The 27263-nt window shown below is 51.7% G+C and overlaps 2 non-coding genes and 1 pseudogene across 2 annotated transcripts; all 3 read left to right on the top strand.

Moving 5' to 3' along the window:
- Positions 1-1305: 1305 nt before the first annotated feature.
- LOC144669888 (U1 spliceosomal RNA) lies at positions 1306-1457 on the top strand (annotated as a pseudogene).
- Positions 1458-17906: 16449 nt separating this feature from the next.
- Positions 17907-18090, top strand: LOC144669769 (U2 spliceosomal RNA). Its single transcript, XR_013573737.1, has one exon. It is a non-coding gene; the product is annotated as a U2 spliceosomal RNA (small nuclear RNA).
- A 5503-nt stretch (positions 18091-23593) lies between these two features.
- LOC144669768 (U2 spliceosomal RNA) lies at positions 23594-23777 on the top strand. The gene has a single exon (XR_013573736.1). It is a non-coding gene; the product is annotated as a U2 spliceosomal RNA (small nuclear RNA).
- The last annotated feature ends 3486 nt before the right edge of the window (positions 23778-27263 follow it).

Genomic DNA, 27263 nt, shown 5'->3' with positions numbered 1-27263 from the left:
GCGAGTGTCTATGGTGAAAAGGAAACTGGGCATGTGGGAGCGACGCTCCCTCTCCATTGCGGGTAAGAACCTGGTCATCAGGTGTGAGGCACTCTCGCTGTTGCTGTACGTGGCGCAGGTCTGGCCCATTCCAGACTCCTGCGCGACTGCGATCACTCGAGCCATCCTCCGCTTTATCTGGAGGTCGAAAATGGATCGTGTCCGCAGGGACGCGATGTACAAGCCTCTAGATAAAGGGGGAAAAAACGTGCCCAACATCGCCCTCATACTGATGGCCACCTTTGTGTGCGGCTGCATCAAGCGGTGCGTAGACCCTCAGTACGCAAACACCAAGTGTCACTATGGGCTGAGGTTCTACCTGTCCCCGGTGTTGCGAAGGATGGGTCTGGCCACGCTGCCGCGGAACGCTCCAAGTAGTTGGACCGTGCCGTACCACCTGTCCCTGGTGGAAAAATTTATGCAGAAAAACACCTTTGACCACAAGTCCATCAGGCAGTGGTCAGCACGTAACGTCCTAGAGGCCCTGAGGGATAAGGAGAGGGTGGACCCTGTGGGATGGTTCCCCGAGCAGACTGTCAAAGTCATTTGGCAGAACGCCTCATCGCCAGAACTTTCCAACAAGCACCAAGACGTAGCTTGGCTGGTGGTGAGAAAGGCCCTCCCCGTCAGATCCTTCCTACACGCCAGCAGGCTCACCCCCTCTGCACGTTGCCCTCAAGGTGGCTGTGGTGGGGAAGAGACCGTTGTTCACCTCCTTGTGGATTGTGCCTTTGCAAAGAAAGTCTGGAGAGAGATGCAGTGGTTGCTGTCGAGGTTCATCCCGAGCGGTTCTGTGACACAGGACTCTGTGCTCTACGGGCTGTTCCCAGGGACACACACCGAGACAAACATCGACTGCAGCTGGAGGATCATCAACTCGGTGAAAGAGGCGCTTTGGTCTGCCCGAAACTTGTTGGTCTTCCAGCACAAAGAGTTGTCCCCGACCGATTGTTGCGGACTGGCACAATCCAAAGTCCAGGACTACGTGCTGAGGGACGCACTAAAGCTTGGGGCAGCTGCCGCAAAGGCGCAATGGGGAAGGGTCGCTGTCTAAGACCTTTCTACCACAGCGCAACGAGAGACTGGGAACTGTTTAGAGCCCCTCGGGCTGTACAGATCAAAATGAAAGGCTGTAAATGACTGTAATATTGTTTGTACTGATGCACCTGGTGATACATTTTGTAAAAGTTTAACCTGGATTGTACCCTTGTAATGTTCTTTTTGAAATGGTTTGGAATGTGATTGAAGATATTTTATGAATAAAGTATATTTTTGCAAAAAAAAGAAAAAAAAGGTTCTCCCAGGACGAGGCTAGCCCATTGCACTTCGGGTGTGCTAACGCCTGCGATGTCCCCAAATGCGGGATACTCGACTGCAAAATTTGTGGTAGTGGCGGACTGCGTTCGCGCTCTCCCCTGATTCACAATTCAAAAAATAGATTTCATCATATCTTTCATTTTCTCTTCTATTTCCTGTCAGCAACCTTTTCTGAAAAAAGAAATATATAACCCCCAATGTGTGCTCTTCAAAATCTATTTTGGACTGGTTATTTAGTTTTTTCTTTCCTCCTCGCAAATATTATCCAACCCCCATTCTTTTCCTCCCTGTCATTATCAGCCGGCAATTATTCCATCTATGCATCATTTTCGCCAGACCGTTTGTTTTTTGGCCGCCAAATTACTCGCGCCATTTTTAACCCCGCGTTTGCCTACTCAAAAATCTCTCTCAAACAACCCCCATCTAACACCCAACCCACCATCACAACAGTCCCCACACTCCCAGCACCGCCCCACCCCCTATCTCTCTGGACGTCTGTATAAATACAAACTCATATCAGTCAGCTATTGACTCATATGCATTCACCATTTTAAACATGTAGCAGCGACCCCTCACTATTTCAAACATGAACAAGCACCCTGTCCCCATGTTCATTCAAATTACCCCCCTCCGAAACGAACAGCAACCTCCCACCTCCTCTGTATAATCTCCCCCTTAATCAGCCCCCTGTGTGACTCCTACCTTCTGAAACTCCTGCCCCCTCTCCCCATGTGTAAAGTCTTTCCCTGCCCCTTCTGCAGCTCACTTCCCCTGCTGTGGGTCCATCAATTCACCTGTGATTATTCCTTGAAGGCTTAAATAGCGCAAAGCGAAAAAATAAACAGAAAGAAAACTGGAGAAAGGCAGATAGAAACCTAAACCCTCAGTAAAATGACCACCGGGAATCCCGTTTAACCGTCAGAATGATCGCGCAGCCCAAATTACACGCATTATCCCTGAATTATAACAAGATTTTAGGCAGCTTCACTTTAGGACTTTTCATTTCCTCTTGTGGGGCTCCTGTTCCTCACACACTGGAGGCTAACATGTAAGTTTTAGATTGCAAGGCTGGGCTACTTTAACCCCAAGATTTTCTTTTTGAAACTCCAGGCCCACAGTCCAACAGGAACTGGTTAACCGGAGCCACCGAAAACCAGGGTCCCGGAGAGGAATTGAAATCTCGGGGTAAGAAACGGACACAAACTCACGTGGGCCCATGGGGCACGGCCTTGGAGAAGGTCTCAGGAAACTCCTGAAGAAGAAGAGTCCTTGTCCCAGTCTGGATCTTCAGATTGCAGGTTTCAAAATAAAAATTCTTTGAGGGGTGGGGGAGAAAATTAATTCCATTAAAACAGAGAGCAAAGAACATTTTCAAACAAAATAACGCAAGAGCCAATGAATCACTCTCAGTTACAACTCAGCAACATCCAAATACAAACAAGTCAAAGAGTTATAAAGCAGATTGAGACAGAGGGAACACACACGCACATTAAGCCAGAGTGGGGACTAGCTCCGCACTCTGGAGGCGGTTTTCGGATTGGGTTCCTAGCCAGGTATATCCTGAATGAGCAGTTTGCAGACTCCACCCCTGGCATGTTGGGATGTCTCTCAATCTGCTCCCCAGGAGGCCTGTCCATTGATATGTTAATCCCAGGGCAGGACAACTTTCTGATTCTTCCTGTCCTTTGACGTGTTCACCCCAGGAAAACAATGTTTCAGCCATTTTCTGGTTAATGTTAAAACTTTAACTCATCTTGTCGGGAATGTCACTGCAGTTCGAAATATCAAACACTAAACCCCCAACACAAGACTGTGCAAAGCATGTGGATTGTTACTGAGATTCCGTCTGTGATTTTTAGTGATGTCAGTGTGGATTGTGTAATCTGTGTGTGTGTGAGTGTTGCTGGTCCCATAATGTAACGCAAATGTCTCCTCGCAGCCTCTCAGTACGCCACTCATGGTCTCCTGGTACTTTTTGGATTGTCTGGAGAAGACATTGAAAGAATTAGAGTTAAACAATGCTAACACTAGCTGCACTGCGACGAGTATATGAGAGCTTATTCTTATCCAAGGGGTGTATGTCCACATTCAGCCCCCATTCCCACACTTGCTCCCACCGTCGGATCTCTCAAGTGCTCTTCCGTATCATTGATTAGCCTTTTAAACACCGCCTGTAACACGTAATGCTGATTCCTCACCTTTCGTAAGTCACCTTTAAACTTTGTCAGACTTTCGGGAAGGTGGGGAATTGGGGCCTGCTTAGGTTCCTCATAGTGTTCCAGGGCATGGTGGAGTGTGTCGGAGGCGTTGACTGAGACCTGACCCCTTTGTTGGACGTACATTATTCACGCGTGTCTGATAGTAACTGGGAGCCGGGGTTCCCTTGTATCCTGAGCGGGTGTGATGGTTTTCTCTGTGGGTAATTTCTAATATACAACCCTCCGTTCGGTTGTACCCGCATTTGTCCAGCACCACCCCCCCCGTTCCAACTGGATGGGAGCAAATTGTGAGGCTACCTTTCCATCTGCAGCCGCTCAGTGATACCCTGTGTATGCCCTCATTCTTGCGTATGGCATGCATATCTATGGGGTAGTACCGGAGGGAGTCATTGTCTCGGATTAACCCAATGTTCTCCACTCGGTACTGAGGGTGTGGGCCCGTGTCTGCTGTGACTGAGGGGATTGCCCATACCTAACACGTTCATTTGGTTTGAGGTGCACTTCTGAATCACCGCATACACCCTGGTCACTCCTTTCAATGTACATGCGTCGATGACGCCTGGGTTCTTGGCCATCCCCCACAACCGGGCACTGTTGATCCAGCCCGGTACCTCCCCACTTTGGATCTGGCCCAGATTTTGTCTTAATTGCCCGATCAGCCACTGGCCGTAAGCTGGCTTTTTTAGGTGCTGCCCTCTTGTCGTTCCTCCCTTTCTATTAATTGGCTGGTGGCTTTAGCATGGGTCTCTATAAAGTGTACGCTTTCCAATACAGATGCCACACTCTTGTCCCCTAGGGCCGCTGCCGTTTCACCACCCCTCGCTACTCTCATGAGCAAGCTGCCTCATGATCCCTTTAAGATTCGTGACCTCGGAGTTGATTCCTTGAATGTCGAGAGAGTTTACCAGGGAAGTCCCTGTGTTCACCCCTGTCAGTACATTGTTAACTAACTCTCTCTTCTGGCGGTGGAAAGCAGGATGTCCCCTGAATCTAGTGGCACCCGTGGCGTCGGCCGCCTGATTAATCACAGCCTTACTCAGTAATTTGTACAGTTTTCGTAGGGGCGCTTGGTTACTGCAATACTCAGGCAGTTGCATACCTGCCAGGTTCACAATTACCTGTACAATTTCATGTTTAACATTATCATACAAGAGTTCATCGTCCGTATACAGTACCAGTCCATTCTGTGGCCCAGGGGTCATGTCTGGGCAAGATAGTCTCTGTGGTGTCGTCGTGTCCTGTGATAGCGGGGTGGTGTCGGTCCGGGGGTCCGCCGTTGCAGTCAACTCTCCGTGTTTGGCCCTCAAGATCCAATGCCAGGTATCTGTCATTCCCAAGTCTTCCTCCCCGGGACAGTGACCCCAGTTGTTGTTCTCCTGGGGTGTGAAGGTAAATTGCGAAAAATCTCTCACACACTGTATCTCTCACACACTGTAGCTTTCTCCTTTACGTCCCTCCTTGTGCACAGCCCACGGTGACCCTCCCCGTAGTTGAGGATTCCCCCTTTTCTCTTTCAGATGGCCAGTCCTCCAGATCGGGAATGAATCCTAACCCACTTGGCTAACACAGTACGGACTGCTCGTTGCCCGTTTTCCTCCCACTGCCTGGTAATTTAGTCTTTCTTACTTACATCATACCTTTTCATTTGTGACCAGTGTTTCCACCTAGCTTTTCCCTTCATATCGGCGCAGGCACGTGAATAATTCCGTACGGTCCAGTCCATTTTGGGGCAAAACCTGGTTGGCTAGGGGTGATTTGAACAAACACCATGTCTCCGACCTCAGCCGGTGGTGACGGGGGTCCCCCTTTTGTCCTCTCTTCTAAATCCCTGATAGCCTGTTGGTCCTTCACTTCCTGTTGTAATTCCTTTAGCTGTCCATCCAATTGCTTAATATCATTTTTAATTTTATCTCTGATGGGTCCCATATCCTCACTTCCGGTGGCTCTGCCCTCTGGCAAGCGCATCGCCCTCCCGGTCAGCAACTCATAAAGGGGTTTATCTTAAATCCAGCATTTTTCAGTGTCCTTATGACTATCAGGAGAGCTCCGATGTGGCCCCTTTCCGATTCTGACGCTATTAGGATATCATCTGCATATTATAAGATTGTACTGTTGTTAGACTCTACGTCGCACGGACTCAGCTTCTCACTCGTGACCCGATGGAGGATGTTGGGGCTGTTGTGGAATCCCTGTGGGAGCCTCGCCCATGTACACCGTCTCCCTCCCACTGTGAAAGCGAATTTATCTTGGGATTCCTGGTCCAGTGGTATCGACCAAAATCCATTGGCTACATCTAACGCTGTAAATATTTTATGTTCGGGTTTTTACAATTAAAGCACACCTCGGGTTTAGGAACGGCTGCTGCAGTGGCCACCATTTCAGTGGGGTTTGTAACCTCACTGCCGACACCTTTATCTTAGTTTTCCCTATGTGGTTATCTACCCCGGTGGCCCATCTTCCTCGATCATATGTGTTCTTGTCTACTAGCCCGGTGTCTAGGATTGACTGGTGGGCCCGGGCCCGGTGTCTAGGATGGCCTGGTGGGCCCGGGCCTGGTGTCTAGGATGGCCTGGTGGGCCCGGGCCCGGTGTCTAGGATGGCCTGGTGGGCCCAGTGTCTAGGATGGCCTGGTGGGCCCGGGCCCGGTGTCTAGGATCGCCTGGTGGGCCCGGGCCCGGTGTCTAGGATTGCCTGGTGGGCCCGGGCCCGGTGTCTAGGATTGCCTGGTGGGCCAGGCTAAGGCCATCCTTGTACAATTGCATAAACTGTACATCGTCTCGGTTCAGCGCAGCACCTACACCCCCGTAGTTACAATATGCCTCAAACTTCCGATTGCCATATTCATGGGCACTCTCGCCCTTTTCTTGTTTTATGGGGCTTGCCCTAAGTCTTGTGCCATTTCTGCTCTAAAGGCTCGGAAATCAGCTTGCTGCTGTGCCTGGTCTGCCTGGTTGTCCGGGCACCGGGGGCACAAGCTCTATCTTAATTGGGGCCACGGGTTATGGTGGTGGTGATTCCCAACCCGCTTCCCGTTGTTCCTCATATCCTGCCGCCTGTTCCACCAGCCCGTTCCAATCTATATTATCTGCGTATTGTGCAGCTACTGGTGGCTGTGGTAAAGCTGCCGAAACTGACATGAGATTTTTTGCCTGGACCAGCTCATTTTGGGATTTGTTGGCCAACATTCGATTTACTTTCTTACTTAACTCTATGTGTTGTCTTAACATTAGGATCCAGGCTTCATCATCTTTGTCTTTTTTCTGATTATCCCACCATTTTCTCTGATCAGCGGGTGAGTCAAATGGGTTCCAATTGTTCTTTCTCATTTTGCCTATCGATTTCTTATTTTTGTCAGCTCAATGCTGTGTCAAGGATCCCTCTGGTCCCCACTCGAGTTTGTCACCACTGGCCATCTCTGGGTAAGACGGTCGGGGTATAGTTGTTGTCAGCGGTACGGTTCTTACCCTGGATCCTTTCTGACCGAACTCGTTACTTGCGGCTAATACCGGATGTAATTATAACAATCTATAAGACAAGCAAACTACCCCACCCTTACCACCCCTTGAACTATTGCCTGGAGCCCAGGTTTCTGATACGCGGGGTGCCTGACACTTCCTGGATCGGGACGGAGTCGGATTTAGTATGAATAAAAATGAATTCACACTGTGACTCATCCCATTTCCCCGTCGGTGTCCTGCATCCTTCGGGCCCTGCTCGCAGCACCAATTGAAAGGTCCGAGGAATACTCTGGGACAAAATTTCAACACTCGGAGTCCAGATACAATATTCAAGTGGTTCCTTTACTACACTTTTTTTTTTGCAAAAATAAACTTTATTCATAAAATATCTTCAACCACATTCCAAACCATTTCAAAAACACCATTACAAGGGTACAATCCGGTTCAACTTTTACAAAATGTATCACCAGGTGCATCAGTACAAACAATATTACAATCATTTACAGCCTTTCATTTTGAGCTGTACAGGCCGAGGGGATTTAAACAGTTCCCAGCCCCTCGGTGCGCTGTGGTAGAAAGGTCTTAGACAGCGGCCCTTCCCCATTGCGCCTTTGCGGCAACTGCCCCAAGCTTTAGTGCGTCCCTCAGCACGTAGTCCTGGACTTTGGATTGTGCCAGTCCGCAACACTCGGTCGGGGACAACTCTTTGCGCTGGAAGACCAACAAGTTTCGGGCAGACCAAAGCGCGTCTTTCACCGAGTTGATGATCCTCCAGCTGCAGTTGATGTTTGTCTCGGTGTGTGTCCCTGGGAACAGCCCGTAGAGCACAGAGTCCTGTGTCACAGAACTGCTCGGGATGAACCTCGACAGAAACCACTGCATCTCTCTCTAGACCTTCTTTGCAAAGGCACAATCCACAAGGAGGTGAACAACGGTCTCTTCCCCACCACAGCCACCTCGAGGGCAACGTGCAGAGGGGGTGAGCTTCCTGGCGTGTAGGAAGGATCTGACGGGGAGGGCCTTTCTCACCACCAGCCAAGCTACGTCTTGGTGCTTGTTGGAAAGTTCTGGCGATGAGGCATTCTGCCAAATGACTTTGACAGTCTGCTCGGGGAACCATCCCACAGGATCCACCCTCTCCTTTTCCCTCAGGGCCTCTAAGACGTTACGTGCTGACCACTGCCTGATGGACTTGTGGTCAAAGGTGTTTTTCTGCATAAATTTTTCCACCAGGGACAGGTGGTACGGCACGGTCCAACTACTTGGAGCGTTCAGCGGCAGCGTGGCCAGACCCATCCTTCGCAACACCGGGGACAGGTAGAACCTCAGCACATAGTGACACTTGGTGTTTGTATACTGAGGGACTACACACCGCTTGATGCAGCCACACAAAGGTGGCCATCGGTATGAGGGCGATGTTGGGCACGTTTTTTCCCCCTTTATCTAGAGGCTTGTACATCGCGTCCCTGCGGACACGATCCATTTTTGACCTCCAGATAAAGCGGAAGATGGCTCGAGTGATCGCCACCACGCAGGAGAGTGGAATGGGCTAGACCTGCGCCACGTACAGCAACAGCGAGAGTGCCTCACACCTGATGACCAGGTTCTTACCCGCATTGGAGAGGGAGCTTCGCTCCCACATGCCCAGTTTCCTTTTCACCATAGACACTCGCTCCTTCCAGTTTCTAACGCATGCCCTGGTCCCTCCGAACCATATCCCCAGCACCTTCAGGCCGTCAGCCCTGACAGTGAAGGGGACAAAGGATCGGTCAGCCCAGTTCCCAAAGAACATGGCCTCACTCTTGCCACGATTTACCTTGGTACCCGAGGCCAGTTCGAACTGGTCGCAGATGTGGATCAGTCTGCGCACCGACAGCGGATCCGAGCAGAAGACGGCGACGTCGTCCATGTACAGGGAGGCTTTGACCTGAGTGCCTCCACTGCCTGGGATCGTCACTCCTCTTATGCCCGGATCCTTCCTGATGGACTCAGAAAAGGGTACTATGCAACACACGAACAGGACAGGGGAGAGAGAACAGCCCTGCCTGACTCCAGATTTAATCGGAAAGCTATCAGATTCCCACCCATTGACTGAGAGTGCGCTAGTAATGTTAGTGTAGAGCAGTTGGATCCAATTGCAAATTCCCTCCCCAAACCCCATTTTGGAGAGCACATCCACCATGTAGGTGTGCGATAATCTGTCAAAGGCCTTCTCCTGATCCAAGCTGATGAGGCAGGTGTCCACACCCCTGTCCTGCACATAGGCAATCGTATCCCTGAGCAGCGCGAGGCAGTCAGAGATCTTCCTGCCCGGCACAGTGCAGGTCTGGTCAGGGTGGATCACCAATTCCAGAGCGGATTTGACCCGATTGGCGATGACCTTGGACAGAATCTTATAGTCCACATTCAACAGTGAAATGGGTCGCCAATTTCTAATTTCCTCCCCTTCCCCCCTTGTGCTTGTAGATGAGGGTGATGATGCCTTTCCTCATGGATTCTGACATACTACCGGCCAGGAGCATACTATCGTACACTCCTAGCAGGTCTGGGCCGATCAAGTCCCACAGAGCCGAATACTACTCCGCCGGCTAGCCGTCGCTTCCGGGAGTTTTACTCTTCTCCAAGGACTCAAGGGCCTTAGTCAGTTCATCAGGAATTAGCGGTTTGTCCAGGCTCTCCCGTGTACTGTCGTCTAAGACCTCCGTGATAGAGGACAGGAAGGACTGGGAGGCCGTGCTGTCCGTGGGCTTCACGTCATACAATCCGGAATAAAAGGATTTGCTGATCCTCAAAATGTCGGAGGGCGATGACTTTACTGAGCCGTCTTCTTCCTTCGGGCTGCTGATCACAGAGTGTACCTTTTGGAAGAAGAAACGTGAGCACGTCTCATCCTGCTCCATGTAACGGACTCTGGACCGGAAGATGATCTTGGAGGCCTCCGAGGCAAAGGGCGAGGCTTGCTGGCTCTTCACCTCTTGGAGTTCCTCCTTGACATCGACCCCCATCGACTGCAGCCGGAGCAGATCCTGCATGTTTTTCTGGAGTCGGGACATTTCCCTCTGTTCCTTTCTAGCTTTCTGGGTGCCTTTGAGGATGAAAAACCTCTTGATGTTTCCCTTGATCGCTTCCCACCAGTGTATCAGGGACTCAAAGAGGGGTTTCACGGTTCTCCAACCTTTGTAATCCCTCTTGAGCTCCTCAATGTTCTCTGGGGTCAGCAGTTGCAGGTTCAGCTTCCATGCCCCTCGGCCAAGCCTCTGGTCTTCTTGAACCACTGCAGTCCATGTAGTGTAGGTACACCCACAGTGTTTTTAGAGTGGGAGTTTCAGGATTTTGACCCAGCGACAGCGAAGGAAAGGTGATGTGTTTCCAAATCAGGATGGTGCGTGATTTGGAGGGGGACTTCCAGGCGCTGGTGTTCCCATGTATCTGCTGCCCTTGTCCTTCTAGATGGTAGTGGTCATGGGTTTGGAAGGTGCTGTCTAAGGAGCCTTGGTGAGTTCCTGCAGTGTATCTTGTAAATGATACACACTGCTGTTACTGAGCGTTGGTGGTGGAGGGAGCGAATGTTTGTGGATGGGGTGCCAATCAGCGCGCTGCTCTGTCCTGGATGGTGTTGAGCTTTTTGAGTGTTGTGGCAGCTGCACTCATCCAGGCAAGTGGGGAGTATTCCATCACATTCCTGACTTGTGCCTTGTAGGTGGTGGACAGGCTTCGGGGAGTCAGGTGGTGAGTTACTCTCCACAGGATTCCTAGCCTGTGGTCAGCTCTTGTAGCCACAGTATTTATACAGCTAGTCCAGTTCAGTTTCTGGTCAATGGCACCCTCAGGATGTTAATAGTGGGGGATTCAGTGATGGCAATGCCATTGAATGTCAAGGGGCGATGGTTGGATTCTCTCTTGTTGGAGATGGTCATTGCCTGACACTTGTCTGGCACCAATGTTACTTGCCACTTGTCAGCCCAAGCCTGGATATTGTCCAGGTCTTGCTGCATTTGGACATGGACTGCTTCAGTATCTTCAACCATCAGCAAACATCCCCACTTCTGACCTTATGATGGAAGGAAGGTCATTGATGAAGCAGCTGAAGATGGTTGTGCCGAGGACACGACGCTGAGGAACTCCTGCACTGATGTCCTGAACCAAGATGACTGACCTCCAACAACCACAACCATTTTCCTTTGTGCTAGGTACGCCTCCAACCAGTGGAAGGTTTTCTCCCGATTCCCATTAACTCCAGTTTTGCTAGGGCTCCTTGATGCCACACTCAGTCAAAAACAGCCTTGATGTCAAGGGCAGTCAATCTCACCTCACCTCTGGAGTTCAGCTCTTTTATCCGTGTTTGAACCAAGGCTGTAATGAGGTCAGGAGCTGAGTGACCCTGGCGGAGTCCAAACTGGGCATCAGTGAGCAGGTTATTGCTAAGCAAGTGCTGCTTGGCAACACTGTTGATGACCCCTTCCATCACTTTACTGATGACCAAGAGTAGGCTGATGGGGCGGTAATTGGCCAGATGGGATTTTTCCTGCTTTTTGTGTACAGGACAAATCCGGGCAATTTTCCACATAGCCGGGTAGATGTCAGTGTTGTAGCTGTACTGGAACAGCTTGGCTAGGGGCGTGGCAATTACTAAAGCACAAGTCTTCAGTAGCATTGCCGGAATATTGTCAGGGCTGATAAAGACCTGTACTGATATACATAGAAGACAGAGGGTAGCAGTGGAAGGGTGCTTTTCTGAATGGAGAGCTGTGACTAGTGGAGTTCCACAGGGATCAGTGCTGGGACCATTGCTGTTTGTAGTATACATAAATGATTTGGAGGAAAATGTAACTGGACTAATTAGTAAGTTTGCAGACGAGACCAAGGTTGGAGGAGTTGCAGATAGTGAAGAGGATTGTCAAAGGATACAACGGGACATAGATCGGTTGGAGACTTGGGCGGAGAAATGGCAGATGGAGTTTAATCCGGACAAATGCGAGGTACTGCATTTTGGAAGGTCTAATACAGGCAGGAATTACACAGTAAATGGCAGAACCATTAGTGCATCGACGGGCAGAGGGATCTGGGTGTACAGGTCACTGAAAGTGGCAACGCAGGTGGATAAGGTAGTCAGGAAGGCATATGGCATGCTTGCCTTCATCGGCAGGGGTATTGAGTATAAAAGCTGGAAAGTCATGCTGCAGCTGTATAGAACCTTGGTTAGGCCACACTTGGAATATTGCGTGCAATTCTGGTCACCACATTACCAGAAGGATATGGAGGCGTTGGAGAGGGTGCAGAGGAGGTTTACCAGGATGCTGCCTGGTCTGGAGGTTATTAGCTATGAGGAGAGGTTGGAGAAACTCGGATTGTTCTCACTAGAGCGACGGAGATTGAGGGGCGACTTGATCGAAGTTTACAAAATTATGAGTGGCATGGACAGAGGAGATAGTCAGAAGCTTTTTCCCTGGGTGAAAGAGTCAATTACTAGGGGACATAGATTTAAGGTGAGAGGAGGAAACTATAGAGGAGATGTGTGGGGCAAGTTTTCTACGCAGAGGGTAGCGAGTGTCTGGAATTCGCTGCCAGAGGAGGTGGTGGAAGCAGGTACGATAGTGGTGTTTAAGAGGCAGCTTGACAAATACATGAATAGGATGGGAATAGAGGGATACGGACCCCGGAAGTGCAAAATGTTTTAGCTGACGGGCAATATGATTGGCACAGGCTTGGAGGGCCAAAGGGCCTGTTCCTGTGCTGTACTTTTCTTTGTTCTTTGATAAAGACCTGTGTGTGTGTTAATACTCATGTATTCTCTCGATGATTTATCCAGTTCTAATTGTTGGATGGTTGGCTCATATCCACTATTGTATAGGACTTGCCTCCAGCCAGCTTTGCATACAATTGGTCTATCCTTGGAATGGGGCAGTTGTCTGGTTTTGCTGCCTTATTCACTGTCAACTTATACTTCCCACCAATTCCTATGGTTTGGTCAGGCTTAACCACTGGAACTATGAGTGCTGCCCACTCTGAGAATTGGACAGCTTGGGCGATGCCCAGTTTTTCTAACTGGCACAGTTCTGCATCCGCCTTCTCCTTCAATGCATAAGGCACAGGTCCGGTCTTAAAGAAACGTGGTGTCACCTGTGGATCCACATATATCGTGGGCTTTTAACTTCCCTGATTAATCCCAAAATACCATGGCGTATTTCCTTAGCAGTTCAGGAACTCCTGTTTTCAGGTGAAATATCTCAGACCAGTCAAGCTTGATCTTCTGTAACCAGTCTCGGCCTAACAGACTGGGTCCTTCTCCAGTCACTATTATCACAGGCAGCTGGGCTGTCTGTTGCCTGTAAGACACTGGTGCTGTGGCGATCCCCTTTACCTGAATAGATTCTCCAGTGCAATATCTTTAATTTAGCGGTTCTCTGCTCCAGGTTTACTAACTTTCTACCTTTAGTCAGGGATCTGAAAGTGTGCTCTCCCACCACTGTAGTTGAGGCCTCCATATCCACCTCCATTATTAATGGCTTCTCATTAACTTGGATTGTGACAGTGATGGATTCGGTTTTTACAGCTGTTACATTACACAGTGAATAGATGTCGGTGTCAGCAGCTTCAGGTTCTGCTGTATTCTTTAATTCAATCTTCTTGGTTTGATGCTTTGTGGGCTGTTTCGACCCTTCTTATGGCAATAATGACATTCTGCCTCCTTGAATTTACAGCTGTCTGGCACATGGTCACCTCCACATCTATAACAACTTAATCTTGGAGCCGCTGATGAAATTCTTTCTTTTGATAAAGGACTTTTCATGGTTTTAACAGCAGACATTGCATCTCCCCTCGATGCTGTGGGTCTGGTTTCCACGCCACACTCAGCAGCAGGTTCCTGCCCCACATGAAGAACAGCGCCATGTTGTATGTGTACAAAGCCTGCCAGTCTCTCACTGCACTTTCCATGGCGAGGGAGATTCCTTGGGTACGCTTAAAGACGATGTTTACCTCGGTGAGTGAAAGGCGCTCTGTGGCATCGTCTTGAACTCCACAAACTAATCGGTCCTGCAGCAAATCATTTACCGTGTTCCCGATGTCAGTGTTCTGTCAGTGCACCCCATCTCTGGGAAGCAGCAACGCCCCTGAGGGGGAATGGATCAGAGAGATTTCTCCAGCAGAGAACAATCCAAACCTCGCTCCTTGCACGAACCCCCCGTTGTCACCTGAGCGGAACATTTCCAACGGGGCGGTTCTGGGCTGTTTCCTCAGCCCGTCAAAAGCGAGACAATTTGCAAACACTATGGGTTTGTAGGAGCAAACCAAAGGACTGGAACTGACAAAAACAACAGGACTGGTAAGTGAGAAAATGCATTAAAATGGGGATCAAGATTGAGTCCATCAACGTGTGTAGCGTTAAATCTGCTACGCGACGTGTTGCAACCTTGGATTACCTTGCCAAGGTCAAAGCTGACCTGTTGTTTCTGCAGGAGTGTGCAATACTGCACCTCAGCTCCTACAGGCAATGGGCACGATGGTGGTCCCAAGGGGCATCACTCTGGTCGGGAGGAAACGACTCTCGTTCCTCCGGCCTGGGTATTCAGCTGCAGGGAGGCAATGTCACCATGTCCGAGGTTGAGGAGGTGGTGGGCGGGCCCCTCCTCGTAGCGGACATTATTGTACAAGAATGCGCCACTCTAGTTAATTAACATGTATGCCCCGGATCAAAACAGCGAGTGGCTGGTTGTCCTTCAGCAGCTCCCACTTCTGCTGGCGACTTCCAGGCTGGCCATTCTGGGCGGTGACTTCAGCCGCATCATCGATGGAGCTGGACAATCTGGCAGGGCCGACAGCAGACTGGACACCACGTCCAGATCCCTGATGGAAATAGTAAAGGATGGCAAGCTGCACAACGTCTTCAGCAACCCTGCAGATGAAGCGCAGCAGAGATACACCTGGTCACGGCCAGAGTGGTCCACCCACTCAAGGATAGACTTCCTGTTTGTGTCCCGAGCGTTCACAGTCAGGTCCACGGACATCAAGCCAGTGTTCTTCTCTGACCACTGCCTCCTACCGGTCAAATGTCACTTACAGGAAGACCAGAGGCTTGGCCGGGGGACATGGAAGCTGAACGTGAAACTGCTGACCCCAGAGAACTCAAGAAGGATTACAAAGGCTGGGGAACTGTGAAACACTCTTTGATTCCCTGACACACTGGTGGGAAGCGATCAAGGAGGATATCAAGAAGGTACTCATCCAGAAAGCGAGAAAGGAACAGAGGGAAATGTCCTGACTCCAGAGAAACATGCAGAATCTGCTCCGGCTGCAGTCGATGGGGTTGATGTCAAGGAGGAACTCCAAGAGATGAAGCCCACAGACAGCACGGTCTCCCAGTCCTTCCTGTCCTCTATCACAGAGGTATTAGACGACAGTACACGGGAGAGCCTGGACAAACCGCTAACTCATGACGAACTGACTAAGGCCCTTGAGTCCTTCGAGAAGAGTAAAACTCCCGGAAGCGACGCCTTGCCGTTGGAGTTGTATTCGGCTCTGTGGGACTGGATGGGCCCAGACCTGCTGGAAGTGTACGAGAGTATGCTCCTGGCCGGCAGCATGTCAGAATCCATGAGGAAAGGCAACACCCTCATCTACAAGTGGAAGTGGAAAGGGGAGGAAATTAGAAATTGGCGACCCATCTCACTGTTGAATATGGATTATAAGATTCTGTCCAACGTCAATGACAATTGGGTGAAGTCTGCTCTAGCGTTGGTGATCCACCCTGACCAGACCTGCACTGTGCCGGGCAGGAAGATCTCTGACAGCCTCGCGCTGCTCAGGGATACGATTGCCTATGTGCAGGACAGGGGTGTGGACACCTCCCTCATCAGCCTGGATCAGGAGAAGGCCTTTGACAGAATATCGCACACCTACATGGTGGATGTGATCTCCAAAATGGGGTTTGGGGAGGGAATCTGCAATTGGATCCAACTGCTCAACACTAACATCAGTAGCGCAGTTTCAATCAATGGGTGGGAATCAGATAGCTTTCCCATTAAATCTGGAGCCAGGCAGGGCTGCTCTCTCTCCCCTGTCCTGTTCGGATGTTACACTGAACCCTTTGCTGAGTCCATCAGGAAGAATTAGGGCATAAGAGGAGTGACGATCCCAGGCAGTGGAGGCACTCAGGTCAAAGCCTCCCTGTAGATGGACGATGTCGCCATCTTCTGCTCGGATCCGCTGTCGGTGCGCAGACTAATCAGCATCTGCGATCAGTTCAAACTGGCCTCGGGAGCCAAGGTAAATCATGACAAGTGCGAGGCCATGTTCTTTGGGAACTAGGCTGACCGATCCTTTGTCCCGTTCGTCACCAGGTGAGACTGCCTGAAGGTGTTGGGGATATGGTTTGGAGGGACCAGGGCATGCGTTAGAAACTGGAAGGAGCGAGTGGCTATGGTGGAAAGAAAACTGGGCATGTGGGAGCGACGCTCCCTCTCCATTGCGGGTAAGAACCTGGTCATCAGGTGTGAGGCACTCTCGCTGTTGCTGTACGTGGCGCAGGTCTGGCCCATTCCTCACTCCTGCGTGGTGGCGATCACTCGAGCCATCTTCCGCTTTATCTGGAGGTCGAAAATGGATCGTGTCTGCAGGGACGCGATGTACAAGCCTCTAGATAAAGGGGGAAAAAACGTGCCCAACATCGCCCTCATACTGATGGCCACCTTTGTGTGTGGCTGCATCAAGCGGTGCGTACACCCTCAGTACGCAAACACCAAGTGTCACTACGTGCTGAGGTTCTACCTGTCCCCGGTGTTGCGAAGGATGGGTCTGGCCACGCTGCCGCGGAACGCTCCAAGTAGTTGGACCGTGCCCTACCACCTGTCCCTGGTGGAAAAATTTATGCAGAAAAACACCTTTGACCACAAGTCCATCAGGCAGTGGTCAGCACGTAACGTCCTAGAGGCCCTGAGGGAAAAGGAGAGGGTGGACCCTGTGGGATGGTTCCCCGAGCAGACTGTCAAAGTCATTTGGCAGAATGCCTCATCGCCAGAACTTTCCAACAAGCACCAAGACGTAGCTTGGCTGGTGGTGAGAAAGGCCCTCCCCGTCAGATCCTTCCTACACGCCAGGAGTCTCACCCCCTCTGCACGTTGCCCTCGAGGTGGCTGTGGTGGGGAAGAGACCGTTGTTCACCTCCTTGTGGATTGTGCCTTTGCAAAGAAAGTCTGGAGAGAGATGCAGTGGTTGCTGTCGAGGTTCATCCCGAGCAGTTCTGTGACACAGGACTCTGTGCTCTACGGGCTGTTCCCAGGGACACACACCGAGACAAACATCGACTGCAGCTGGAGGATCATCAACTCGGTGAAAGAGGCGCTTTGGTCTGCCCGAAACTTGTTGGTCTTCCAGCACAAAGAGTTGTCCCCGACCGATTGTTGCGGACTGGCACAATCCAAAGTCCAGGACTACGTGCTGAGGGACGCACTAAAGCTTGGGGCAGCTGCCGCAAAGGCGCAATGGGGAAGGGTCGCTGTCTAAGACCTTTCTACCACAGCGCACCGAGAGACTGGGAACTGTTTAGAGCCCCTCGGGCTGTACAGATCAAAATGAAAGGCTGTAAATGATTGTAATATTGTTTGTACTGATGCACCTGGTGATACATTTTGTAAAAGTTTAAGCTGGATTGTACCCTTGTAATGTTGTTTTTGAAATGGTTTTGAATGTGATTGAAGATTTTTTATGAATAAAGTATATTTTTACAAAAAAAAAAAAATCTGGTGTCAGCTGTGGCTCAGTTCATAGCACCCTCGCCTTTGAATCAGAGGGTTGTGGGTTCATGTCCCACTCCTGGAAACCAAGAACTGTGATTGTACTCAAAAGAGTTGCAATCTGTGACTGTTGATAACTCGAAAGAGTTTGAACTGTCCATCATGAAGTAACCATCTGTTCTTATCAGTTTAATATCTGATACGTCCCTTATCTGGGGACCATATATTAAATTGATTTTTGGAGCAGGGAGATGGAATAGGGGCTTGCTCCGTCCACTCCACGCATCGACCCGGTATTGCAGTATCTCTGGGAATGGTGCACCACCCCTTTCCAGGGGATTTTCAATGCTAAAAATAGTTTTCTTACAAACATCTGCTTTCTTTACTTTTCAACATGCACATCTTTCAAAACACAACTTTCTTTCTTTCTCATCGCTTCTCGGCCTTTTGGCTAACATCAAGTGTTGCAGGGGCGACACCATGGTCCTGCCAAGGCAAGGTCGGGATGGAAGGCCGATAACCAATCGCAATCCAAATCCATACCGTGGGCTACCTATCACCGTCCGAGTCACGGTGAACCACAGCGAAGGAGGATCACCTATGGATCGGGGCATCTTCACCAGGAGGATCCTGTTGAAGGCGTGCGGCTTCCAAGCTACGGAGATCTTCACCCTGCACGACTCCCGCAAAGGCGGTTATTTTGACGTGACGTTCAAGCGGGTGGCAGACTGCGTCCGGCTCCTGAGGGTGTTCGAGGAGAAGAGAGACCTGCCGGAGATGAAGATCCTTACGGCGGAGCCGCACTTTTCTCTGCCGTTGCAACGGGAACGTGAGGTGATGGTGCATGTGTACAACCCCTTCGTCCCTGTCGCCGACGTGGTCACCTTCCTCACCAGGTACTTCGATAAGGTGGGGAGCGGCACCGAGATTCGAGACGACTTGGGGATCTGGACAGGCAAACGCCTGTTTAAGGTCACGCTAAAGACCGATGGTAAGGGAGCCATTTTCCACCCTCCCTCCAGTTTCGCTATCGGGGGAAACCGGGGCTACCTGGTCTACGCTGGGCAACCCAAGCATTGTCGCTCATGCGGCAAGGCTGGTCATGTGGCGGACAACTGCAGCGCCTCCCTCTGCAAGATCTGCAAACAGGAAGGGCACCAGACAAAAGACTGCAAACAGGCCAAGTGCTGCAACCTGTGTGGCGAGGCAAGTCACCTCTACAGGACCTGCCCCAAACGCTGCCGTACTTACGCACAGGCAGCCAAAGCCGACCAGGGGGAAGCAGAAGAAATGTTCCGTGTCACTCCAACCACCAAGGCCCCCAGGGAGCTCAACGGGACAAAGGAGGACACAGAGAGAGACAAGGTGGAGAAAGAGATTGAGGCAACAGAGAGCCAATCAACAGCACTACCCCCTGAACCTCCCAGTCCTCAGGACAGCGAATCAATGGAGGAGGAGGCAGCAGTGGAAAAGCAGCAGGGGGAGTGGCGGACGGTGAAGAACAAGAAAAGTAAGAGGGAGCGAAGAAGAAGCAAAGGCGTTTCCCAGAGAAGCGGCAAGAGGCGTCTCCCATCCGACACGGAGGACAAGGGCAGCAGCTCTTCGGATGATGAAGTGCCAGAGCGGCACCGACAGAAGAGGCGGCAAAGCTCCAGGGCGTTGGAGGACGAGACACCCGAGCTCCAGAAAATTGGAGACAACAAGGAGACCAGCGCACCCCAACTTTGCCTGCAACCTGAGGAGGCCAGTGCACCACAGCCCCTGGAATCTGGGAGCAGTGAGGCAATCATCGCACCCCAGCTCCAGGAAGCCGGGAACAGCAACACCCCAGAGGGGGTGAGTTTTGGAGAAGCTTCTCCAGCAAAGGTCATCTCAAAACCCGCTCTCTACGTGAACCTCCAGATGCCACCGGAGCAGAACACGGCCAAGGAGATCTACCTCAGACCATCCAAAGTGAAGGAATTTGAGCTCACTACGGGTATGAAGGAGCAGACTAAAGGTCTGGGACTCTCAGAGACAGTGGGTTTGGTAGGAGAATAAATGCTTTAAAATGGGTTTAAAGATTGTATCCATAAATGTGCGTAGCATTAAATCTACTACGCGATGTGTTGCGACCTTGGACTACCTAGCCAAGGTCAAAGCTGACCTGTTGTTTCTGCAGGAGTGTGCGATACCGCACCTCAGCTCCTACAGGCAATGGTCACGATGGTGGTCCCACGGGCCATCGATCTGGTCGGGCGGAAACGACTCTCGTTCCTCCGGCCTGGGTATTCTGCTGCGGGGAGGCAACTTCACCGTCTCCGAGGTCAAGGAGGTGGTGGGCGGGCGACTCCTCATAGCAGACGTAATGTACAAGAACGCTCCACTCCGGTTAATTAACGTGTATGGCCCGGCACAAGGGGCTGAGCGGCTGGAGGTTTTTCAGCAGCTCCCACTGCTGCTGGCGACCTCCAGGCCGGTCATTCTGGGCGGGGACTTCAACTGCATCATCGATGCGGCTGGACAATCCGGCAGGGCCGGAAGCAGATTGGACGCTACGTCCAGATGCCTGATGGAAACAGTTAAGAATGCCAAGCTGCACGACGTCTTCAGCAACCCTGCAGACGGAGCGCAGCGTAGATACACCTGGTCGCGGCCAGACGGGTCCATTCGTTCCAGGATAGACTTCCTGTTTGTGTCCCGTGCATTCACAGTCAGATCCACCGAGGTCAAGCCGGTGTTCTTCTCTGACCACTGCCTCCTACTGGCGGACTGCCACTTGGAGAAGGACCTGAGGGTGGGCAGGGGGGCATGGAAGCTAAATGTGCAACTGCTGACCCCAGAGAACATTGAGGAGCTCAAGAGGGATTACAAAGGTTGGAGAACCGTGAAACCCCTCTTTGAGTCCCTGACACACTGGTGGGAAGCGATCAAGGGAAGCATCAAGAGGTTTTTCATCCGCAAAGGCACCCAGAAAGCTAGAAAGGAACAGAGGGAAATGTCCCGACTCCAGGAAAAGATGCAGAATCTGCTCCAGCTGCAGTCGATGGGGGTCGATGTCAAGGAGGAGCTCCAAGAGGTGAAGGGCCAGCAAGCCTCGCACTTTGCCTCGGAGGCCTCCAAGATCATCTTCCGTTCCAGGGTCCGCTCCGTGGAGCAGGATGAGACGTGCTCACGTTTCTTCTTCCAAAAGGTACACAGAGAGCGCTCTGTGATCAGCAGCCTGAAGGAAGAAGACGGCTCAGTAAAGTCATCACGGTCCGACATTCTGAGGATCAGCAAATCCTTTTATGCCGGATTGTATGACGTGAAGCCCACGGACAGCACGGCCTCCCAGTCCTTCCTGTCCTCTATCACGGAGGTCTTAGACCACAGTACGCGGGAGAGCCTAGACAAACCGCTAACTCCTGACGAACTGACTAAGGCCCTCGAGTCCTTCGAGAAGAGTAAAACCCCCGGAAGCGACGGCTTGCCGGCGGAGTTGTATTCGGCTCTGTGGGACTTGATCGGCCCAGACCTGCTAGAAGTGTACGAGAGTATGCTCCTGGCCGGCAGCATGTCAGAATCCATGAGGAAAGGCATCATCACCCTCATCTACAAGCAAATGGGGGAAAGGGAGGAAATTAGAAATTGGCGACCCATTTCACTGTTGAATGTGGACTATAAGATTCTGTCCAAGGTCATCGCCAATCGGGTCAAATCCGCTCTGGAATTGGTGATTCACCTGACCAGACCTGCTCTGTGCCGGGCAGGAAGATGTCTGACAGCCTGGCGCTGCTCAGGGATACGATTGCCTATGTACAGGACAGGGGTGTGGATACCTGCCTCATCAGCTTGGATCAGGAGAAGGCCTTTGACAGAATATCGCACACCTACATGGGGGATGTGCTCTCCAAAATGGGCTTTGGGGAGGGAATTCGAAATTGGATCCAACTGCTCTACACTAACATCAGTAGCGCAGTCTCAATCAATGGGTGGGAAACAGATAGCTTTCCGATTAAATCTGGAGTCAGGCAGGGCTGTCCTCTCTCGCCTGTCCTTTTCGTGTGCTGCATAGAACCCTTTGCCGAGTCCATCAGGAAGGATCCGGGCATAAGAGGAGTGACGATCCCAGGCAGTGGAGGCACTCAGGTAAAAGCCTCCCTGTACATGGACGACGTCGCCGTCTTCTGCTCGGATCCGCTGTCGGTGCGCAGACTGATGCACGTCTGCGACCAGTTCGAACTGGCCTCGGGAGCCAAGGTAAATCGTGGGAAGAGCGAGGCCATGTTCTTTGGGAACTGGGCTGACCGATCCTTTGTCCCCTTCACTGTCAGGGCTGACGGCCTGAAGGTGCTGGGGATATGGTTCGGAGGGACCGGGGCATGCGTTAGAAACTGGAAGGAGCGAGTGGCTATGGTGAAAAGGAAACTGGGCATGTGGGAGCGACGCTCCCTCTCCATTGCGGGTAAGAACCTGGTCATCAGGTGTGAGGTACTCTCGCTGTTGCTGTATGTGGCGCAGGTCTGGCCCATTCCACACTCCTGCGCGACGGCGATCACTCGAGCCATCTTCCGCTTTATCTGGAGGTCGAAAATGGATCGTGTCTGCAGGGACGCGATGTACAAGCCTCTAGATAAAGGGGGAAAAAACGTGCCCAACATCGCCCTCATACTGATGGCCACCTTTGTGTGTGGCTGCATCAAGCGGTGCGTACACCCTCAGTACGCAAACACCAAGTGTCACTACGTGCTGAGGTTCTACCTGTCCCCGGTGTTGCGAAGGATGGGTCTGGCCACGCTGCCGCGGAACGCTCCAAGTAGTTGGACCGTGCCCTACCACCTGTCCCTGGTGGAAAAATTTATGCAGAAAAACACCTTTGACCACAAGTCCATCAGGCAGTGGTCAGCACGTAACGTCCTAGAGGCCCTGAGGGAAAAGGAGAGGGTGGACCCTGTGGGATGGTTCCCCGAGCAGACTGTCAAAGTCATTTGGCAGAATGCCTCATCGCCAGAACTTTCCAACAAGCACCAAGACGTAGCTTGGCTGGTGGTGAGAAAGGCCCTCCCCGTCAGATCCTTCCTACACGCCAGGAGTCTCACCCCCTCTGCACGTTGCCCTCGAGGTGGCTGTGGTGGGGAAGAGACCGTTGTTCACCTCCTTGTGGATTGTGCCTTTGCAAAGAAAGTCTGGAGATAGATGCAGTGGTTGCTGTCGAGGTTCATCCCGAGCAGTTCTGTGACACAGGACTCTGTGCTCTACGGGCTGTTCCCAGGGACACACACCGAGACAAACATCGACTGCAGCTGGAGGATCATCAACTCGGTGAAAGAGGCGCTTTGGTCTGCCCGAAACTTGTTGGTCTTCCAGCACAAAGAGTTGTCCCCGACCGATTGTTGCGGACTGGCACAATCCAAAGTCCAGGACTACGTGCTGAGGGACGCACTAAAGCTTGGGGCAGCTGCCGCAAAGGCGCAATGGGGAAGGGTCGCTGTCTAAGACCTTTCTGCCACAGCGCACCGAGAGACTGGGAACTGTTTAGAGCCCCTCGGGCTGTACAGATCAAAATGAAAGGCTGTAAATGATTGTAATATTGTTTGTACTGATGCACCTGGTGATACATTTTGTAAAAGTTTAAGCTGGATTGTACCCTTGTAATGTTGTTTTTGAAATGGTTTTGAATGTGATTGAAGATTTTTTATGAATAAAGTATATTTTTACAAAAAAAAAAAAATCTGGTGTCAGCTGTGGCTCAGTTCATAGCACCCTCGCCTTTGAATCAGAGGGTTGTGGGTTCATGTCCCACTCCTGGAAACCAAGAACTGTGATTGTACTCAAAAGAGTTGCAATCTGTGACTGTTGATAACTCGAAAGAGTTTGAACTGTCCATCATGAAGTAACCATCTGTTCTTATCAGTTTAATATCTGATACGTCCCTTATCTGGGGACCATATATTAAATTGATTTTTGGAGCAGGGAGATGGAATAGGGGCTTGCTCCGTCCACTCCACGCATCGACCCGGTATTGCAGTATCTCTGGGAATGGTGCACCACCCCTTTCCAGGGGATTTTCAATGCTAAAAATAGTTTTCTTACAAACATCTGCTTTCTTTACTTTTCAACATGCACATCTTTCAAAACACAACTTTCTTTCTTTCTCATCGCTTCTCGGCCTTTTGGCTAATATCAAGTGTTGCAGGGGCGACACCATGGTCCTGCCAAGGCAAGGTCGGGATGGAAGGCCGATAACCAATCGCAATCCAAATCCATACCGTGGGCTACCTATCACCGTCCGAGTCACGGTGAACCACAGCGAAGGAGGATCACCTATGGATCGGGGCTTCTTCACCAGGAGGATCCTGTTGAAGGCGTGCGGCTTCCAAGCTACGGAGATCTTCACCCTGCACGACTCCCGCAAAGGCGGTTATTTTGACGTGACGTTCAAGCGGGTGGCAGACTGCGTCCGGCTCCTGAGGGTGTTCGAGGAGAAGAGAGACCTGCCGGAGATGAAGATCCTGACGGCGGAGCCGCACTTTTCTCTGCCGTTGCAACGGGAACGTGAGGTGATGGTGCATGTGTACAACCCCTTCGTCCCTGTCGCCGACGTGGTCACCTTCCTCACCAGGTACTTCGATAAGGTGGGGAGCGGCACCGAGATTCGAGACGACTTGGGGAGCTGGACAGGCAAACGCCTGTTTAAGGTCACGCTAAAGACCGATGGTAAGGGAGCCATTTTCCACCCTCCCTCCAGTTTCGCTATCGGGGGAAACCGGGGCTACCTGGTCTACGCTGGGCAACCCAAGCATTGTCGCTCATGCGGCAAGGCTGGTCATGTGGCGGACAACTGCAGCGCCTCCCTCTGCAAGATCTGCAAACAGGAAGGGCACCAGACAAAAGACTGCAAACAGGCCAAGTGCTGCAACCTGTGTGGCGAGGCAAGTCACCTCTACAGGACCTGCCCCAAACGCTGCCGTACTTACGCACAGGCAGCCAAAGCCGACCAGGGGCAAGCAGAAGAAATGTTCCGTGTCACTCCAACCACCAAGGCCCCCAGGGAGCTCAACGGGACAAAGGAGGACACAGAGAGAGACAAGGTGGAGAAAGAGATTGAGGCAACAGAGAGCCAATCAACAGCACTACCCCCTGAACCTCCCAGTCCTCAGGACAGCGAATCAATGGAGGAGGAGGCAGCAGTGGAAAAGCAGCAGGGGGAGTGGCGGACGGTGAAGAACAAGAAAAGTAAGAGGGAGCGAAGAAGAAGCAAAGGCGTTTCCCAGAGAAGCGGCAAGAGGCGTCTCCCATCCGACACGGATGACAAGGGCAGCAGCTCTTCGGATGATGAAGTGCCAGAGCGGCACCGACAGAAGAGGCGGCAAAGCTCCAGGGCGTTGGAGGACGAGACACCCGAGCTCCAGAAAATTGGAGACAACAAGGAGACCAGCGCACCCCAACTTTGCCTGCAACCTGAGGAGGCCAGTGCACCACAGCCCCTGGAATCTGGGAGCAGTGAGGCAATCATCGCACCCCAGCTCCAGGAAGCCGGGAACAGCAACACCCCAGAGGGGGTGAGTTTTGGAGAAGCTTCTCCAGCAAAGGTCATCTCAAAACCCGCTCTCTACGTGAACCTCCAGATGCCACCGGAGCAGAACACGGCCAAGGAGATCTACCTCAGCCCATCCAAAGTGAAGGAATTTGAGCTCACTACGGGTATGAAGGATCAGATTAAAGGTCTGGGACTCTCAGAGACAGTGGGTTTGGTAGGAGAATAAATGCTTTAAAATGGGTTTAAAGATTGTATCCATAAATGTGCGTAGCATTAAATCTACTACGCGATGTGTTGCGACCTTGGACTACCTAGCCAAGGTCAAAGCTGACCTGTTGTTTCTGCAGGAGTGTGCGATACCGCACCTCAGCTCCTACAGGCAATGGTCACGATGGTGGTCCCACGGGCCATCGATCTGGTCGGGCGGAAACGACTCTCGTTCCTCCGGCCTGGGTATTCTGCTGCGGGGAGGCAACTTCACCGTCTCCGAGGTCAAGGAGGTGGTGGGCGGGCGACTCCTCGTAGCAGACGTAATGTACAAGAACGCTCCACTCCGGTTAATTAACGTGTACGGCCCGGCACAAGGGGCTGAGCGGCTGGAGGTTTTTCAGCAGCTCCCACTGCTGCTGGCGACCTCCAGGCCGGTCATTCTGGGCGGGGACTTCAACTGCATCATCGATGCGGCTGGACAATCCGGCAGGGCCGGAAGCAGATTGGACGCTACGTCCAGATGCCTGATGGAAACAGTTAAGAATGCCAAGCTGCACGACGTCTTCAGCAACCCTGCAGACGGAGCGCAGCGTAGATACACCTGGTCGCGGCCAGACGGGTCCATTCGTTCCAGGATAGACTTCCTGTTTGTGTCCCGTGCATTCACAGTCAGATCCACCGAGGTCAAGCCGGTGTTCTTCTCTGACCACTGCCTCCTACTGGCGGACTGCCACTTGGAGAAGGACCTGAGGGTGGGCAGGGGGGCATGGAAGCTAAATGTGCAACTGCTGACCCCAGAGAACATTGAGGAGCTCAAGAGGGATTACAAAGGTTGGAGAACCGTGAAACCCCTCTTTGAGTCCCTGACACACTGGTGGGAAGCGATCAAGGGAAGCATCAAGAGGTTTTTCATCCGCAAAGGCACCCAGAAAGCTAGAAAGGAAGAGAGGGAAATGTCCCGACTCCAGAAAAACATGCAGAATCTGCTCCGGCTGCGGTCGGTGGGGGTCGATGTCAAGGAAGAACTCCAAGAGGTGAAGAGCCAGCAAGCCTCGCACTTTGCCTCCAAGAACATCTTCCGTTCCAGAGTCCGCTCCGTGGAGCAGGATGAGACGTGCTCACGTTTCTTCTTCCAAAAGGTACAGAGAGAGAGCTCTGTGATCAGCAGCCTGAATGAAGAAGACGGATCAGTAAAGTCAGCGCAGTCCGACATTTTGAGGATCAACAAATCCTTTTATGCCGGATTTTATGACGTGAAGCCGACGGACAGCACGGCCTCCCAGTCCTCCTTGTCCTCTATCACGGAGGTCTTAGGCGACAGTACACGGGAGAGGCTGGACAAACCGCGAACTCCTGACGAACTGACTTAGGCCCTTGAGTCCTTCGAGAAGAGTAAATCTCCCCAGAAGCGACGGCTTGCCGGCGGAGTTGTATTGGGCTCTGTGGGACTGGATGGGCCCAGACCTGCTAGGAGTGTACGAGAGTATGCTCCTGGCCGGCAGTATGTCAGAATCCATGAGGAAAGGCATCATCACCCTCATGTACAAGCACAAGGAAGAAAGGGAGGAAATTAGAAATTGGCGACCCATTTCACTGTTGAATGTGGACTATAAGATTCTGTCCAAGGTCATCGCCAATCGGGTCAAATCCGCTCTGGAATTGGTGATACACCCTGACCAGACCTGCACTGTGCCGGGCAGGAAGATCTCTGACAGCCTGGTGCTGCTCAGGGATACGATTGCCTATGTGCAGGACAGGGGTGTGGACACCTGCCTCATCAGCCTGGATT

The sequence above is a fragment of the Cetorhinus maximus genome, chromosome 29 (assembly GCF_964194155.1).
Source record: "Cetorhinus maximus chromosome 29, sCetMax3.hap1.1, whole genome shotgun sequence".
Taxonomy (NCBI): domain Eukaryota; kingdom Metazoa; phylum Chordata; class Chondrichthyes; order Lamniformes; family Cetorhinidae; genus Cetorhinus; species Cetorhinus maximus.
Note: the sequence above shows the minus strand (reverse complement) of the source record. Positions and strands in the feature narration are given on the sequence as shown.